General features: G+C 44.5%; 1 long non-coding RNA gene across 1 annotated transcript in view; it reads right to left on the bottom strand.

Moving 5' to 3' along the window:
• The window catches only part of LOC123332896, a 126,414-nt gene extending 109,248 nt beyond the window's left edge, over nt 1–17,166 (bottom strand). Inside the window, exons 1-2 of the long non-coding RNA XR_006640874.1 lie at nt 15,868–17,166; nt 15,074–15,249 (exon numbers count right to left, since the gene is read on the bottom strand). This is a non-coding gene — a long non-coding RNA (uncharacterized LOC123332896). The remainder of the gene's footprint in view (nt 1–15,073; nt 15,250–15,867) is intronic.
• Between the last annotated feature and the right edge of the window lie 593 nt (nt 17,167–17,759).

The following is a 17,759-nucleotide window of genomic DNA, read 5'->3' as shown; positions in this document are numbered from 1 at the left end:
CCTTCATTCTCTCCCTCTCGCCATTAGTAGCACTCCCTTTCTCCAAACAGAGTAGCCAAGGAATCTTCATTGCCTCCCCTCCTCCCAAATCAAAGCCTGCTCTCAATTCCTCTTCAAGAGGGTTAAACACTTGGGACTCCCAGTTATTAAGTCTTTGTTATTAAGGCAAAGTCCAGTTATTAAGACTTTGCCTTCCAATGCAGGGAACTCAGGTTCAAAACTGGATCACGGAGCTAAGATCCCACATGCCTCATGGTCAAAAAACCAAAACATAAAACAGAAGAATATTGTGACAAAGCTAATAAAGACTTCAAAAAAGATGGTCCACATAAAAAAAAAAAAAGAAAAACTTAAAAAGTGTTAAACACTTAAATATTATATGCTTCAGTTCAGTTCAGTTCAGTCGCTCAGTTGTGTCCGACTCTGCGACCCCATGAATCGCAGCACACCAGGCCTCCCTGTCCATCACCAACTCCCAGAGTTCACTCAAACTCACGTCCATCAAGTCAGCGATGCCATCCAGCCATCTCATCCTCTGTTGTCCCCTTCTCCTCTTGCCCCCAATTCCTCCCAGCATCAGAGTCCTTTCCAATGAGTCAGCTCTTCCCATGAGGTGACCAACGTACTGGAGTTTCAGCTTGAGCATCATTCCTTCCAAAGAACACCCAGGACTGATCTCCTTTAGGATGGACTGGTTGGATCTCCTTGCAGTCCAAGGGACTCTCAAGAGTCTTCTCCAACACCATGGTTCAAAAGCATCAATTCTTTGGCACTCAGCTTTCTTCACAGTCCAACTCTCACATCCATACATGACTACTGGAAAAACCATAGCCTTGACTAGACGGACCTCTGTTGGCAATGTAATGTCTCTGCTTTTGAATATGCTATCTAGGTTGGTCATAACTTTCCTTCCAAGGAGTAAGTGTCTTTTAATTTCATGGCTGCAATCACCATCTGCCGTAATTTTGGAGCCCCCAAAAATAAAGTCTGACACTGTTTCCACTGTTTCCCCATCTATTTCCCATGAAGGGATGGGACCAGATGCCATGATCTTGGTTTTCTGAATGTTATATGCTTACTTAGTTGTATGTAAAAGTGGTTAAAGTGATCAATAGTACAACTCTAAAGTCCATTTTGAGTAGTATCAGGCTGGAGCAAGAAAGAATTCTTCTAAATAACACCATGTTTTTCCTTTCATTGAAACTTATTCTGACAAACTGCATAAAGATCAAGAATTTAGAGCAAAGTTGCAAATTCTAGGAGAACTATCTCTAATTCACCTCCTGTAGTCCCAGCACCTAACTCATTGCCAAGCACATAGTGAGACCTCAGTAAATACCTGTTGAACAAATTAGTGAACTTCAATTAGCCAACCATCCTTTGGAATGTTCCACAGGCCTGAGGTAGAATTCCAAAGCTCTCTTGCTTCTTGATACTGAACCTCCCAAGAAGAAGCGATCTGAGCTAGAAGAAGACCCACTATGCTCCACACTTGAATTCCACCACTGACAAAAGACAGAAAAGGCTGGAATATTCTCATTAAACTTTGGGATTCATCACATATGCATGAATCAAAAGACTTCTATAAAGCCAGGATTGTGAGCAAGACTGAGAGTCCTAGGTTGAATAAAGTGAAAGTGAAGTTGCTCAGTCATGTCCGACTCTCTGCGATACCATGGACTGTAGCCTATCAGGCTTCTCCATCCATGGGATTTCCCAGACAAGAGTACTGGAATGGGTTGCCATTTCCTTCTCCAGCAAATCTTCCTGACTCAGGGATCAAACCCAGGTCTCCTGCATTGCAGGCAGATGCTTTACCCTCTGAGCCACCAGGGAAGCCCAGGTTGAATAAAATGTGGCCTCTACTCTCAAGAAGCCACAATCTACTCTGCCATATAAATGCCTTAATAGATCATTATCAAATGACATGTCAAAAGAAAGTGGAACACCTCCATCCCCATTCCATTGAGAGTATTTTGAAACTAAGAAAAATCTAATAAAATCTGTTGCCAACTAGCCAGGACTTAAGGGCGTTTGTAGATGGCATGGTAGAATACTACTTACATTAATGGTAGGTGTTACTATTTCACATGAGACAAGAGAAGGAATAGACTTTGCTCAAGTAAGACTCAATTGTATTGCCTGCCTCAGCAAGGTGACCTTGGTTTTAGTTTAAACTGATGGGGAAACCATACTAAAACTTGATCACCCACTTCCATCCTCATTTTAAAAATCTGAGTCCATTTCCACTCCAACCAGAGGCAGCAATGAAAAACTGAGAAAACATCATTAGCATTCAGGTGAAGCAAGAAACACTCAGATTTGTAAAGCTCAAGAATAGGGGAGCTACACTCCTTGTGGGGAGGGGTGAAACTGTGAAAGGGAATGGAAGCCCCAGTTTAGGAGACGTTAAGACGCAAAGGATGGGGGTGGACATATTGGACATTCTCCTTTCAAAGGCCTCCACTTTTAAGAAACTTCCCTGGGATATACAAAGGAACAAGCAAATTATTAAGTGATTTTTTCCATTCAATGTGCCCTGTCGTGTTCTTCTGGTAGCTACACAACCCCTCAATAAAAACTTCTTACTCTTCCACTGTGGTACAGTGTATGGCCTGAAGAAAATTAGAAAACCTCTAGTAAGTCATAGGAATTGCTCCCCCTCCAAAAAAAAAAGCTGCACAGCCACAGCTCAGGGTAGGGGAGCATCTATTTCCCACCCACCCCACAAGCGCCACCTTTCCAGACAGCGGAGTCACCACTGATTCGAAACAGGTGCCAACAAGAGCCCTGTGTCCAAGAGGCGGTAAGACTAACTTCCCAGGAAATCTTTCATCAATTAATCCAAGTTAAAAAAAAAAAGTGATGAAAAAAGGATCCTTCCTACATTTGAGTTATATAAAATATAACAGATACAATGATGAAGATGCAAATAAAATAATGTGTGTGTGCTCAATCGCTTCAGTTGTGTCCAACTCTGTGCAACCCTATGGGCAGCCCACCACGCTCCTCAGTCCATGGAATTCTCCAGGCAAAAATACTGGAGTGGGTTGCCATGGCCTTCTAATTACCATTTGAGTGCCTACTAATGCCTACTAATGTCTGGCACTACACACATATACATTATTTAAGATAATCCTTCCCAGGGACTTCCGTGGTGGTCCAGTGATTAAGAATCTGCAGGGGATTTGGGTTCCATCTCCAGTGGGGGAACTAGGATCCCACATGCTTCAGAGCAGCTGAGCTTTTGCAATAAGACCAGAGAGCCTGTGCACCACAAAAAGATCCTGCACGATGCAATGAAGATCTCACGTGCTGCAACTAAGACTTGATGTGGCCAAATAAACAAATATTTTTTAAATAAATAAAAATTTTTAATTAAAAAATAAATAATTAATTACAAAACTAAAAAAGATAATCCTTCCCATATCCTTAATCAACCGAAGACAAAACTGACTGAGGCCCCAAATCAGAAGTACCTTTCCCAAGGTATCAATGGTGCTATTTTTTTTTTCTTTTTCTTCTTTTTGCATTTTAGTTTTTAAATTATGAAAGTATGGGACTTCCATGGTGGTCCAGTGGCTAAGACTCAGGGCTCCCAATGCAGGGGATCCAGGTTCAATCCCTGGTCAGGAAACTAGATCTCACATGCCACAACTAAAAGACCCTGTGTGCTGCAACTAAGACTCAGTGCAGACAAATAAATAATAAATTAAACAAGAATTATTTTTAAAAAAATAATTAAAGTATGATGACACATTTATAGGAGACTTGAAAAATACAGAAAAAAGTTACATGGAGCTCCACTATATATTATAATTATTTTTTAAGTAGATAAATTAAGATTTTTAGTTGGACTTTCAATATCAAACTCCCAAAAATTAACAGAATGAATATATAGAAAAGTAAAGGATATAGTAGACTGGAAAAGCACCATGAACCAATTCAACATAATTAAGATTTATACAATTTTCACACGACAGTAGAATAAAAATTCTATTCTAGTTCCCACAGACTATAAACTAGGAGACCCTGGACTATATCCAAGGACATTAAACAAGGTGCAAAAATGCCTTGGTCTAAAGGTACTGAAATCATACAGAGTCCATTCTTTTATCTCAGTGGAGTTATTTATATCCAAGTCAGTATTCCTCTAAAGCCCTTGTTCTTTTTATTATCCACATGCTGAGATACATACAGACATTGGAGGACTCTGAGCAGTAGCAGTTTGAAGGCTCAAGGAAGCCTTCCTGTAGCAAGTTTCATATGAACTGGATCTTACACGACAAATACAAGAAGGGGCAGGAGGAGGAAAGAGATCATCTTCACCAAGGGGACCATCTAGGCAAAACCATGAGGCAAGCAGGAGCGGGGCATGGGCTGAGACTGCTGAGCTAGCCAGTATTGTTAGGAAACAAACGTGAGGCAGGCAGGCAGAAAGGAAGGCCAGAGGAGGCAAAAAGATTTAGAGAGGCTAGTTGGTGCAGGGTCCCACATGCCATGTTAAGAAGTGTGAACTTTATCCCATTGACAATGTGGAGTCATTGAGAGGTTTTAAACCTGGAGTGACATGGCCAGAGCAGCATTTTAAACAGATCACAGTGGCAGATGAGCTTAGTATGGATTTAACAGAGACAAGATTAGAGGCAGAGATAAGACAAGTGATGTGAAGTGAAGTCGCTCAGTAGTGTCCGACTCTTTCCGACCCCATGTACTGTAGCCCACCAGGCTCCTCCATCCATGAGATTCTCCAGGCAAGAATACTGGAGTGGGTTGCCATTTCCTTCTCCAGGGGATCTTCCCGACCAGGGATCGAACCCGGGTCTCCTGCATTGTAGGCAGACACTTTATCATCTGAGCTACCAAGGAAGCCCTGAAGTGAAGTGAAGTGAAGTCGCTCAGTTGTGTCCAACTCTTTGCGACCCCATGGACTGTAGCCCACCAGGCTCATCCATCCATGAGATTCTCCAGGCAAGAAGAGATAAGACAGGAAACTTACAATATTAAGTTGATCATTAACAAAAGTACAGATTAGGGCGTTCATAATACGAATGGAGGTGAGAGACCAAATCCAAAAATTAATTGGAAAGAACAAGTGCTAGGACTTGGTGATCGATTAGATTCATGTGAGAAGGAGAAAGTCCCTAGGAATAGAGCTGGTTTGAAATGATGAGTCAAGTATTGAAGATGCTGAATTGAGGTGTCCATGATCCTGATAGCTCAGTTGGTAAAGAACACATCTGCAATGCAGGAGATCCCGGTTCGATTCCTGGATCGGGAAGATTCCCCTGGAGAAGGCAAAGGCTACCGACTCCAGTATTCTGCCCTAGAGAATTCCATGGACTGTATAGTCCATGGAGTTGCAGAGTCAGACACAACTGAACAACTTTCACTTTCACTTCACTTCATGAGACCTCAAGTAGAGATGCAATGGAATATACATATCCAGTATTCCCTGGGGAGACATGGATGTTACCTACATCCAGGTGGTAACTGAAGTCCTAAGTATGGATGATTTCTTCCAGGAAGAAGGGCAGTGAGCCAAGGATGGGCCCCAAGGGTGAACCCAGACCCTTGAAAGTGGCACCCAAGAGGAGCTCCTAAGGGAGACATTGATAATTAGAAAGTGGTGGGAAAGGAAGGAGAGGGTGGGATGAATTAAGAGAGTAGCACTGATTATATACACTCAGCTCAGTTCAGTTCAGTCGATCAGTCATGTCCGACTCTTTGCAACCCCATGAATTGCAGCATGCCAGGCCTCCCTGTCCATCACCAACTCCCAGAGTTCACTCAAACTCACGTCCATCGAGTCGGTGATGCCATCCAGCCATCTCATTCTCTGTCGTCCCCTTTTCCTCCTGCCCCCAATCCCTCCCAGCATCAGAGTCTTTTCCAATGAGTCAACTCTTCGCATGGGTTGCAAAAGTACTGGAGTTTCAGCTTTAGCATCATTCCTTCCAAAGAACACCCAGGACTGATCTCCTTTAGAATGGACTGGTTGGATCTCCTTGCAGTCTATGGGACTCTCAAGACTCTTCACCAACACCACAGTTCAAAAGCATATACACTATTTTGCACATATTTTACCATGTGTAAAATAGATAGCTAGTGGGAAGCTGCTGTATAGCACAGCGAGCTCAGCTCAGTGCTCTGTGATGACCTAAAGGGCTAGGATGGCTGGGGGCGGGGGTGGGGGGAGGCTGTGGGAGGGAGGCTCTAGAAAAGGGGGATATATGTATAATATAGCTGATTCATGTTGTGGTACAGCAGAAACTAACACAATCTTGTAAAGCAACTATACTCCAATAAAAATTAATTTCAAAAAATAATAATAATTGAAAAAGTAACAGAAAAATCAGGAGACTGTAAGTTCTGGAAGCTGAAAGATAACACTTTAAGAAAATGAGAGTCATCCATAGTGCCAGATTCAGAAGGAAGCTAGAGAAAAACCAGAACAAATAATAATAATAATAAATACCCCCTGTATAGAGCCACTCAGGAGACATTGGTTTCCAGAAGTGCCACTCAATAGCAGACTGAAAGAGAAAAGTGACTAAGTGGGTCAGAGGCCAAAGGGGGGTTTGGGAAACCTTAGTGTTGTTAGAATGGGGAAGAATTGACTATGTTTATAGACTTAGAGGAAGGAATTGTTAAGAAAGACTGAGGATATTAGCCAAGACAGGGAGGAGGTAGAGGGGTTGATTAACACAGTAGTACCTGATGCAATAGACTTCCCCTGGTGGTTCAGATGATAAAAAATCTGCCTGCAATGCAGGAGACCCAGGTTCAATCCCTGAGTCAGGAAGATCCCCTGGAGGAGGAAATGGCAACCCACTCCAGTATTCTTGTTTGGAGAATACAATTCACAGAGGAGCCTGGCGAGCTATAACCACGCGCGCCTGATTAGAAAGGAGGTTGGACCTAAAACATTCATAAAGCCCTTGATCTGGATGTGAAGCACAAGTAAGCTTTGAACCAGCAGAAAACAGCAAGAAAAAAAAGGAAAAGAAAACAGCAAGAAAAGTAAAGCTTCAGATAAATTATAAAAGGTTTTAAGAAAGTTTAAAGGATATTGATCATATGGTAGCTCTTCTGAAATAATGCCATTTGCAGCAACATAGATGGACCTAGAGATTGTCATACTGAGTGAAATAAGTCAGACAAAGACAAGTATCATATGATATCACTTATTTGTGGAATCTAAAAAAAAAAGATACAAATGAACTTATTTACAAAGCAGAAATAGAGTTACAGATGTAGAAAACAACCTTATGGTTACCAAAGGGGAAAGGAGGGGAGAGGAATAAATTGGGAGATTGGGACTAACATATACACACTACACTGGGAAAGACTGAGGACAGGAGGAGAAGGTGGCAACAGAAGATGGTTGGACAGCATCACAGACTTAATGGACATGAGTTTGAGCAAACTTCGGGAGACAGTGAAGGACAGGAAGCCTGGCATGCTGCAGTCCACTCAATTGCAAAGACTCAGACATGACTGAGCAACTGAACAATAACAACAACACTATTATATATAAAGTAGATGGCTAATAAGGACCTACTGTGTAGCAGAGAGAACTTGACACAATACTCTGTAATGACCTATATGGGAAAAGAATATAAAAAATAGTGGATCTATGGAAATGTGTATCTGATTCACTTTGCTGTACAGCAGAAACTAATATGACATTGTAAATCAACTATACTCCAATAAAAATTAATTTTAAAACAATATTTATAAAGATCATCCTTTTGGCCTCTGTTTTTCTTGTTGAAGTAAGAAGCAAGTTTTCATGAATTTGTGGTGATATTAATCCCCCCAGGTGTGTGATTAACTTAAAGCAGTCCCAGGAGGCAGGGAATGGCATGGAGGAGGGTAGAATTCTGTCAAGGAAAGCTGGGAGAAACCCTATGCTATGCTATGCTATGCTAAGTCGCTTCAGTCGTGTCCGACTCTGTGAGACCCCATAGACGGCAGCCCACCAGGCTCCCCGGTCCCCGGGATTCTCCAGGCAAGAACACTGGAGTGGGTTGACATTTCCTTCTCCAACGCATAAAAGTGAAAGTGAAGTCACTCTGTCGTGTCCGGCTCTTAGCGACCCCATGGACTGCAGCCTACCAGGCTCCTCCATCCATGGGATCTTCCAGGCAAGAGTACTGGAGTGGGGTGCCATTGCCTTCTCCGGGGAGAAACCCTAGAAAATACTAAATGCACTTGTGCATGCTAAGTCACTTCAGTCCCATCTGACTCTTCTCAACCCTATGGGCTATAGGCTGCCAGATCCTCTGTCCATGGGATTCTTCAAGCAAGAATACTACTGGGTTGCCATGGGCTCCTCCAGGGGATCTTACCAACCCAAGGCTTGAACACCCATCTCTTATGTCTCCTGTATTGGCAGGCAGGTTCTTTCCCACTAGCACCACCTGGGAGGCCCAGAAAATACTAAATGGTGGGAATCAAAGAGTAAGTTTAGGAAGCCCCATATGGGCAGTTCCAGGAGATAACAAAATTCATTTTACTAGAACCCCACCTCAAGGAAAATACCATCCTAAGATTCCTAACCTGATTTTAGTCCTGGAGAAAAACAAGATTCTTAGACCTACCCTTGTCATTGAATAATCTGACCTTAATCATGCTAATCAGAAGCTGCTAGCTTTGTGTTATCCTTTTTTAAAAAATTAAACTGAAATAACAAGTAGGATTCCAGCCAACTCAACAGTGCAGGAACCCCCTTCTTCTCTGACATGAGTAGCATTTATTCCATTTGTTTGCTTGTTTTCCATGTTGGGTGCCACTAAGGGCATTAGACTTTGCCCTTCTCCCCACCTCATCTGTAGGTCTATTTCTCTTCCAATAAAGCAAAATGTTTCTGCATCAGAGTTTTTAAATCAAACCCTTAAAATCAGTTAGTTCCATGCCTCTCATCTCCTTGACCTCATTTACGACACATCCCCCTCTGCCTCTCAGCTGACTCATCTGCTCTCTGATAACCTCCCTCCCGATATTTTCAAAGTCTAGAAACCCCAGGCACACTTTTGAAAGGTGCTCCCACCACCAACCTGCCATAGCTGACGTTGACCCTTCCCCAAGGATATCACTTCCCTTACAACCCTCTAGGATGAGGAGTGTACACATTCCCAAGTCCCATATTCTAGAGGCAGGATACACTCTCAACTTGTCATTTTCATTTTTGAAAGTTCTTCTCCTTGACCATCTTGCTATCTGGCTCTACCACTCTCTGCCTGGCCTTGTAGCAATCGTGTCTGACTTTCTCATAAATCTACCTCCACTCATCCCAGTGACAACTGGCTCACTAGTTTCTCCTCACCTTAACACTGCCCTCAGACGACCCATCCAGCACCCCGGCTTCATCATCTTTAAGTCAACAGTGCATGCTGGAACTGCCTCCCTGCCAAAATCTTAGCCTCTTAGACTCTAGGGGTCCACATCCAATGACAACACCTGTCCTTGAGCTCCCTTGCTCTCTTTCCTCCAACTTTACTCTCCATCTTCACAGAGTGCGCCAAGCCCTTGCACTCTTTTACCCCAGTCTGTTCTCTGCTTCATCTCCTCCTTCCTCTAGACCAGACTCTCCAGACCAGACCCTACACAACAGGTTATCAATCACTTCTCTCCATCGCCTGCAGCTCCTTGGTCCTGTCCTGCTGCTCTCCTCATCTAGAAAATCTCCAGTATTCCAAAATGCATGTTCCCCAGGACTGCAGAGGTGACTAGAAAAAATTCACAGCTGGGAAGGTTTGCCATTCCAAAGGCATAGTTTCAATTCTCAGATGAACTCTCAAGTCTGCTCAGATCCCCTGTTACCTGCCCAGATCAGATCTCTGTCCCTAGTCACTATAGTAATGTGTCCAACACTGTCCTTAAACTCTCTCCCTAATAGTATCTTCACTCTATCTATGTGTTTTGCCTCTTATTTCACAAAGAAAATAGGTGTGAGAGCTCTCGCAGCATCCCAAATGAGTCCGTGTCTATACCGACCCTTCCTTCTCTAGACCTTTCTTCTGAGGTGAATTCCTCCACCTTTCTCTGCTTTAGATCCTATCCTGCAACATTAATTCTCTGCTTTTTTCAGGATCTTCTGTCTCTCATTCCCCTCAGATTTTAGGTTATAAATGCACCTGAGCTTTTCCTTCCTTAAAAAAAAAAGTCACTATGACTCAAGAGCCCTCTTCTAATTGATGGTCTTCACAGCCCAACTGTGCAATAAACACTCCTCACTTCCCATTTTGAAATCTTAAAGTTATATACAAGCATAGCTTTTGAAGTCAAACAGTGCTATGTCTTCACAATTTTTCAATAATCCTCACTTTTCTAAATAGTCCATTTACATTCTATTTTAACTTTTTATATATTTTGACATTATCTTTTCTCTTCCTATGACAGTCGACAAGCATTCATTTCTCTCTCCAACCCCTCACCATCTCCCACCAGACATATAACATCCCTTTTCCCTCCCTCTATCCTCCTCATATAGTTATATCATGCTTAGTGGTGAAATTATTATTCAACAGTTATATTAACACATCTATATATTTGGGCTTCCCAGGGGTGCAGTGGTAAAGAATCTACCTGCCAATGCAGGAGAAGTAAGAGATGAGGGTTCAATTCCTGGGTTGGGAAGATCCCCTGGAGTAGGAAATGGCAACCCACTCCACTATTTTTGCCTGGAAAATCCCATGGACAGAGGAGCCTGGCAGGCTACAGTCCATGTACTATGATAATGTTTTCCCTTGTACATATTTTATTTTGCATAAATGCTTCTTTTTCCAATCTACCTTTCTAGTATCTATCTCTAATTCAGCCCACATTTTCCAAAAGAATAGTAAAACTCTCAATACAGTGAAACACACAAAGAAATCTACTACTTATTACATTTCCCTCATGCAACCTCCCATCATCAGTTTCATACGGAAGGATTGCTCTAGGCTGTTCTCCACTATTGTCTTGAGCTTCCCTTTACAGTCAGCTTTTAAATTTCCTTTACTTTCATCGGTTTTATTGTCTGTGATTCCTAGATTCCAAGTCTTCCTATATTTTTGGTTTACATCCTCATTTGGTAGAGCACTTCCCACAGCTGCTTTCTCAAAACAGGGTTCAGGAAGGCACATTTTTTTGAGATCTGCCTTTGAGTCTTGCCTGGTCGTTTTGTTAGAACTAGGATTATAGGCGGGAAATCATGATTCCCTCAGAACAATGAAGGCACTGCTGTATCATTATCAAATGTTTGAGAATTTTTTCACCATTCTGATTTCTGGTCCTTTGTATATAATCTGCTTTGTTCCTCTCTGGCAGGGTCCTTATATTTCGAAATTATGTGCTCTGCATGAGACCTTTCTTTCATCCTATTATGCTAAACACTCACTGAGTCTTTTTGGACTGGAAATCCAAGACTTTAGATGCTTTGAAAATTTTGTTCTCATTTCTTTAATAATTAACCCCTCGATTTTTTTTTTTTTTTCTCTCCCTCTTGAGCTCCTAATCATCAAATGTTTGACCTGGACTTGCCTCAAATTTTGGTGATTCTTGGCTTCTTTTCATACCTAATGGCGAGAAATGAAGCATTTATTAGAGGTTTCTCATGCGTGGGCAGGACTAATTGCCTGGTGAGCTTCACCAGAGCTTCAGCGAGGATCCATCTGTTCTGTTCAGTCTGTCTGAAACAGGACAGTTTTCCCAAAATACAGCCTCCACTCTCCTCACCTGGCCACCTGCATTGAGTGGATACAGCAGCAGAAGGGGATAAGGGAATCTCAATGTTCAGGCTGCAAATCTTCCCTTGTGTTTTTAGCACATTACATGAATGCCAGACTAAGTCTACAAGCTTGATGGGAGCATTGCTGGTGAGAAGCAGGGAGAGAGGCACTTGCCTGGATACCTGAAGAGAGAATATGAGTATCCAAGTATTCTTTTTTAAAATAAAAATACTTATTTATTTATTTTTGGCTGCATCAGGTCTTTTTTGCTGCACACAGACTCTCTGGCATGCAATTTCAGTGGGCTCAGTGCATGGGCTTAGTTGCCCTGAGGCATCTGAGATCTTACGGCTTCCCAGGTGGTGCAAGTGGTAAAGAATCCACCTGCCAATGCAGGAAATGTAAGAGATGCTGGTTCAGACCCCTGGGTCAGGAATATTCCTGGGTCAGGAAGATCCCCTGGGGGAGAGCACGGCAGTATTCTTGCCTGGAGAATCCCATGGACAGAAGAGCCTGGAGGGCTACTGTCCATAGGGTTGCAAAGAGTCGAACATGACTGAAGCAACTTAGCACACATGCACGCACATGTGGGATCTTAGTTCTTTGACCAGGGATCAAACCCACATCCTCTGCATTGCAAGTTGGATTCTTAACCACTGGACCACCAGGGGAGTCCCCCTAAGTGTTCTTTGGGCAGACTTTCCACTGACCCTTCTACTTTTTTTCCCCTTCGGTACTGAAATGCCAATGCTTCTGATTCCTAAGGCTTCCAGGGTGTGTGTTCCTTGTTCATTTTGGCCCACCTCATTCCCACAGACTGTTAGGTGTCAGCTTTCTCTGACAGAGAAGAAAAAGGGGAAGGGGGAAAGGGAAAGAGGGAAAATGGGCAGGAGGGGAGAAGGGAGGGGTGGAGGAAGAAAGGAAGGAAGAGAAGAAGGAAAGGAAGGAGGGAGGGACGAAAGATGAACAGGAGCAGGGAGAGGAGAGGGAAAGAGGGAGGTAGCATTTATTGAGCCTCTATTATGCACCAGACCTTCTCTGTGCTGAGCCCTTTACATAAAGAAACATTTTAATCCCAACAACAACCCTCTTAGGTGAGTGTGCTGTGTTCAGTCACTTCAGTGGTGTTCAACTCTTTGCAACCCCATGGACTGTAACCCACCAGGCTCCTTTGTCCATGGATTTCTCCAAACAAGAATACTGGAGTGGGTTGCCATCCCTTCTCTGGGGGATCTTCCAGACCCAGGGATCAAACACACATCTCTTGTGTCTCCTGCATTGCAGGCAGATTCTTTTATCTACTGAGCCACCTGGGAAGCCCTTATGTGGTTACTGGTGTCATTATTCACATCATGCCATTGAGGAAACACTGTTCAGAGATATTGGTTAACTTGCCAAAGGTCATACAATTAGAAAATTGTCTACATTCAGACTCAGGGCTCTGTGAGCCCCCAGACCCATGCTCCTTTCCCTACCTCATGCTAAGAACAACTTATGACCCTGGAGTCAACAGGCCACCTCTTAAGTCACCCAGTGTAGGCACCCTGTAGGCTCTCGATCCATCCTCTGATCCCCCCAAGCCTTACAGGCCTTTGAGGGCAATGGGTAGAGCCTTTTCTAGCCTCCCTGGAAGGGGACCAAGGTGCTGTGTTCTCAGCTGCTTGAGCTGAGATCTGAAGCCCAGACCCAGCCACTGACGTCACTCGGTGTGCTCTCCACTTCCACCGGGCCGTTTATGCTGGCACAGCCCGAAAGCAAGGTTGGCGGGAAGGGGATCAGCCCAAACAGGATTAATAAGAGGCAGCTGGGCTTTAAAAGCCTTCCTGACAATGTAAAGAAACTAAGTCAGATGTTTTTGGAAAGCACTTTTGAATGAATGTGTCCAACTCCTGGCCTTCTTCTAGTGGCCCTCTCTACTTCCTCCCCACACACTTGAATCGAGGTTTCTGTTGCTTTTTTTTTTTTCAGTGGCCTGATTGGCTGAGGTCAGGCCCACGGGAGTTAGCGTCCCAGGGTGAACCATTTGAGCAGATCCTTAAGCTTGGCTCACCCACTAAGTGCCCTCAGCACCTCCCTTGCCACACCCTAGTCCTGGCCCTGCTAGACAGAGTTGGTGAAACATTTGGGTGGATAAAAAGGAAGTGGACACAGGAGGTGGGCAGGGATTAGCTCCTTTGTGGATTAACCTAAAAACCACACTGGATACCACAGCAGAGGCCTGCATTACTAAGTAATCTTTGAGGACTAGAAAAACCCAAGCTAAGATGTATTCATACCAGGTGTCTGCTACACACTAGTCTTTCAGTGTTTTCATTCCCTTGCTTCATCAAGCCGTAGCCAGGCTCTCTTCCCTTCTAGCTAATCCAGATCTTTCCATCCACAAGGGAGAGGTCTTACCTGTCTCCTCTGTGAAGCCTCCCTGGGCAAGTCCTCCCACACAGAGCGGTCCATCCAGGCCTCTCTCCATCATATGATTTATGTTGAGGACAATCTGCCATTTACATTAGTTTATGAATCCAAAGGAAGGGATTTAGTGCCAAAGGAAATTCTCACCCATAAAGAGCTAGCATGTTCTCTCCCTTCTGACAATGAGACCTTTGTAACTCATCCTATTTCCCTCTTTGCTGATGGAGAAGCTCCAAGCACAAATTTGATTTCTTTCAGTTGAGGGCGTCAGGAAAGGTCTCCTCTCTAGAAGGAAAAGACCTTTCAGCTACAACCCAAACTAATGAATAAGAATTAGCCAGATGCAGATTGGAGGGAACATCCTCAATCCGGAAACCACAGCATGTGCTAAGGTTCTGCGATAGAAAAGAACTGAATGTTCAGTGTGGCTGGATCATGCTAAGTCAAGAAGACCATGTTACTAATAAACTGTGTCATGAGTTTCAGACCCTCAGAGACCACTGAGCCAGCTCAAATCTTGGGTTCCAGATTTGAGCTCAAGTGCACCAGGAAGCACTTGAGTTTTATGGGGAGGTTGTGTCCTAAACCAATTTACCTTTTAAGATCATTTCTCTAGAGCCCTCTGGAGAGCACATTGGAGAGAGACAAAAGCAGAAACAGGGTAATCAGTTAAGAAGCTATTGCAGATTGCCAGTTAAAAGATGATGCTGGCCCAGCCTGGATGTATTCAGGTATATGAAGGGAGTTAGACAGAATCAGGACACATTTTGGAGACAAAATCAAAGAACACTTGAATTGCATCAAGCACCATAAAGAATGGCTTTGGAGCCAGGCAGAAGTGGAGCTGAAAAACTGGCTTTGCCTCTTAACACTGTGTGACCCAAGGCACACTGCTTAACCTCTCAGAGCCTCAGATCACTCATCTGTAAAATAGAAGTGATAATACCTACCTCAATAGATGAGAATAATCTTAAGAAAGGTGATGTGTTGGAAGTTTCTGGCACATGTTGGACAATCAATCGATGGAGGATGTACTCCTATATAGGGTTTCCCAGGTGGCTCGGTGATAAAGCATCCACCTGACGATGCAGGAGATATGGGTTCAATTCCTGGATTGGAAGATCTCCTGGAGAAGGAAATGGCAAATCACTCCAGTATTCGTGCCTGGGAAATCCCATGGGCAGAGGAACCTGGTGGGCTACAGACAACAGAGTCCCAAAGAGTCAGATGTGACTGAGAGACTGAGTATGCAAGCGTACTCCTATAGACAGGCCAGCAGCCAGTCAGGGAAGGGATTGGAGGCAGCCAACATCTGCTTTGGTGGATGAAACAGGAGCCTAGGCTGAGCCACCCCATTAGCTCAGGAGCACCTTTTCTTATCACCCCACCCCTCTCCCAGCTCCTTAGCTTAGGAAATGTCACCCTAAGAACTTCCACTTCCATATCCTATAGTAAAGAAGATTCTGCCCCCCGAAAGAGCATTTGAGGAGAGAGAGACAAAGTGACTTCTAGGAGGAAAAGCTTGTGGCTTTGGGAGGCAGGGACGTCTGCAGCAAATAAACCATTTCCGGTACATTTGGCAGCGTTCTCTCTCCATCCTCCCTCTCCGCCCCCTCATTCTGCTTCCTTTCCATTCTGTTTGCTCCCGGACTCTCTCCTGCTTCTGCTCGTCATCCTTTTCTCTCCTAGTCCCAGGGACCAGCCTGTCGCCCAGCTGCGGGGAATCAGGGCTAAGAGGACCCACCTCTGCGTCTCCTGCACACCCCTCTCCTCATCAGTTAGCTCACAACCAAGGTCCATCACGTAGGAGCCTCAGGGGAGAAGACAGACAACACGCCCTCTGTCCCTTGGGAACCTCAGAAGGTCAATTTCACCTCCTTTCCCAGCACATCGTCTCCGGCTGCGGGCCCTTGGCTCCAGGAAGCAGCGGCTTCAGTGCACCAGACTAAAGCCGTTGCGTAATTCTCAAACCGGCTCCCAGAAGCCTCACAAAGCCATGCTTCCAAAATAACCCCAGTGAGTGAGCCCAAATAATACATGAAATGGTATCGGCCCGCGGAGCCCAGAAGACCCACCCGGATGGGAGGGGCGCCGGCAGCCTAGGCGGCCGACATTTGATATCTTCTCACCAAGACAGGATTAGAAAAGGATTAGGATTAAGTGGACAAGGGGCAACTCCAGTGCACGAGGCAAGGTTGTGACTGGGCAGGAAGGAGAGGAGCCCTGTAGAGCAGCTGACAGTCCACACACTCGGGACAGCCACTCTTGTGACCCATCACCGCGCCCGCATCACTGTCTTTGTGATGCAGGCGCAGTGATGTGGGTTCACATGAGTCGCAGTTCATCTCGTCCAGCGGATGAAGGCATCAGGGCTCAGAGTTGTTCTCCAGCTCGTACGTGGCCACATAGCACAGGAACCTGGACTGTCCTCTTTCTCCAAGCCCAGGCTTCGGTCCACCGGCCCCCACTGGCCCTTCCCGAAATCAGAGGCCAGAGCCACTGTCTTAGGGGAGGCCGGGCTTCAATCTGAGAGACTGGCTCAGCTGGAGAAGTTTGTTAGATCCTTCTGTTGCAAAATGTCCATGGCACTGATTTTAAAGTCCCTCAATTCTAGTCCAATCATAATTTAACAGCTGGGAGAGCAAGGAAAGCAAAGAAGAGGCTATGAACAGAGTGAGAGCCCCCTGGGGAGCGGGGGAAGGAAGTCAAAGTGGGTTGCAGATAGGTCTCCAATCTGAGGGTCCCTTGTTCCCCTTGCAAAGCTTGGAGGGGTGGTTTCATTCTCGCCACTTCTCACCCCAGCTCCTCCACCTGCACCAGGCCGGTGTCTCCTTCCCAACTTCTGCCAAGAGATTCGGGGGTAATTGGTAGGAACTGTCTTGGGGAGCCTGCACCCTTACTAAGCCTGCATTTACTTACATCTTCCCAACCCCACTGCTGACTTTCTTGCCACCATTCCTGTTCAAAATGATTGCCCTTTCCCTAACCCAGGCAAATCCACCAAAAATGCACTTGTAATTCCTGCTTCCTTTCACTTCTCTAGTTTTTTGGGTGGTTTTTTTTTTTTTTTTAATATTTATTTATTTGGCTATACTGGGTCTTGGTTATGGCATGTAGGACCTTGTTTCCTGAGCAGGGATCAAACCTGGGTGCTCTGCATAGGACACTTGGAATCTTAGCCACTGGACCATCAGGGAAGTCCCTCACTTATCTAGTTTTGAAATCTGCCTGACCCTCCCAGACTCTAATCTTGCATGTGTTTCATTTAAAACATCATTTATCAACCCCAGCATCCAACCACAGATGAATGGATAGGCAAAACATTTCCACAGATTGTTGAAGGCCAGGTGGGCACTTACTGTACACCTCTCTGAGGTGGGCACCCAACAAAGCACTTAGCACCTAGGGTACTCAGTAAGTGGTTAGGAAATGAGTTTCTGATCCCTAAGCACTGGGTTTATATCCCTGATCCTACTAGTCACTTTCCTCTTGTGAAAATCAGAGAGAAAGCAAAAAATAGACAGGAAGCAAGTGGAAGTAGGGTGCAAGATTTAAGGAAGAAAGAGGGAATGAAGGAAGAGATAAATGAATGAAGGAGAGGAGGAGAGAGAGAAGAAAAGGAAGAAAGGAAAAAAG

Source organism: Bubalus bubalis, chromosome 3 (genome assembly GCF_019923935.1).
Source record: "Bubalus bubalis isolate 160015118507 breed Murrah chromosome 3, NDDB_SH_1, whole genome shotgun sequence".
Lineage (NCBI taxonomy): Eukaryota > Metazoa > Chordata > Mammalia > Artiodactyla > Bovidae > Bubalus > Bubalus bubalis.
The sequence above is the reverse complement of the archived record's forward strand: the minus strand, read 5'-3'. Positions and strand labels throughout refer to the sequence as shown.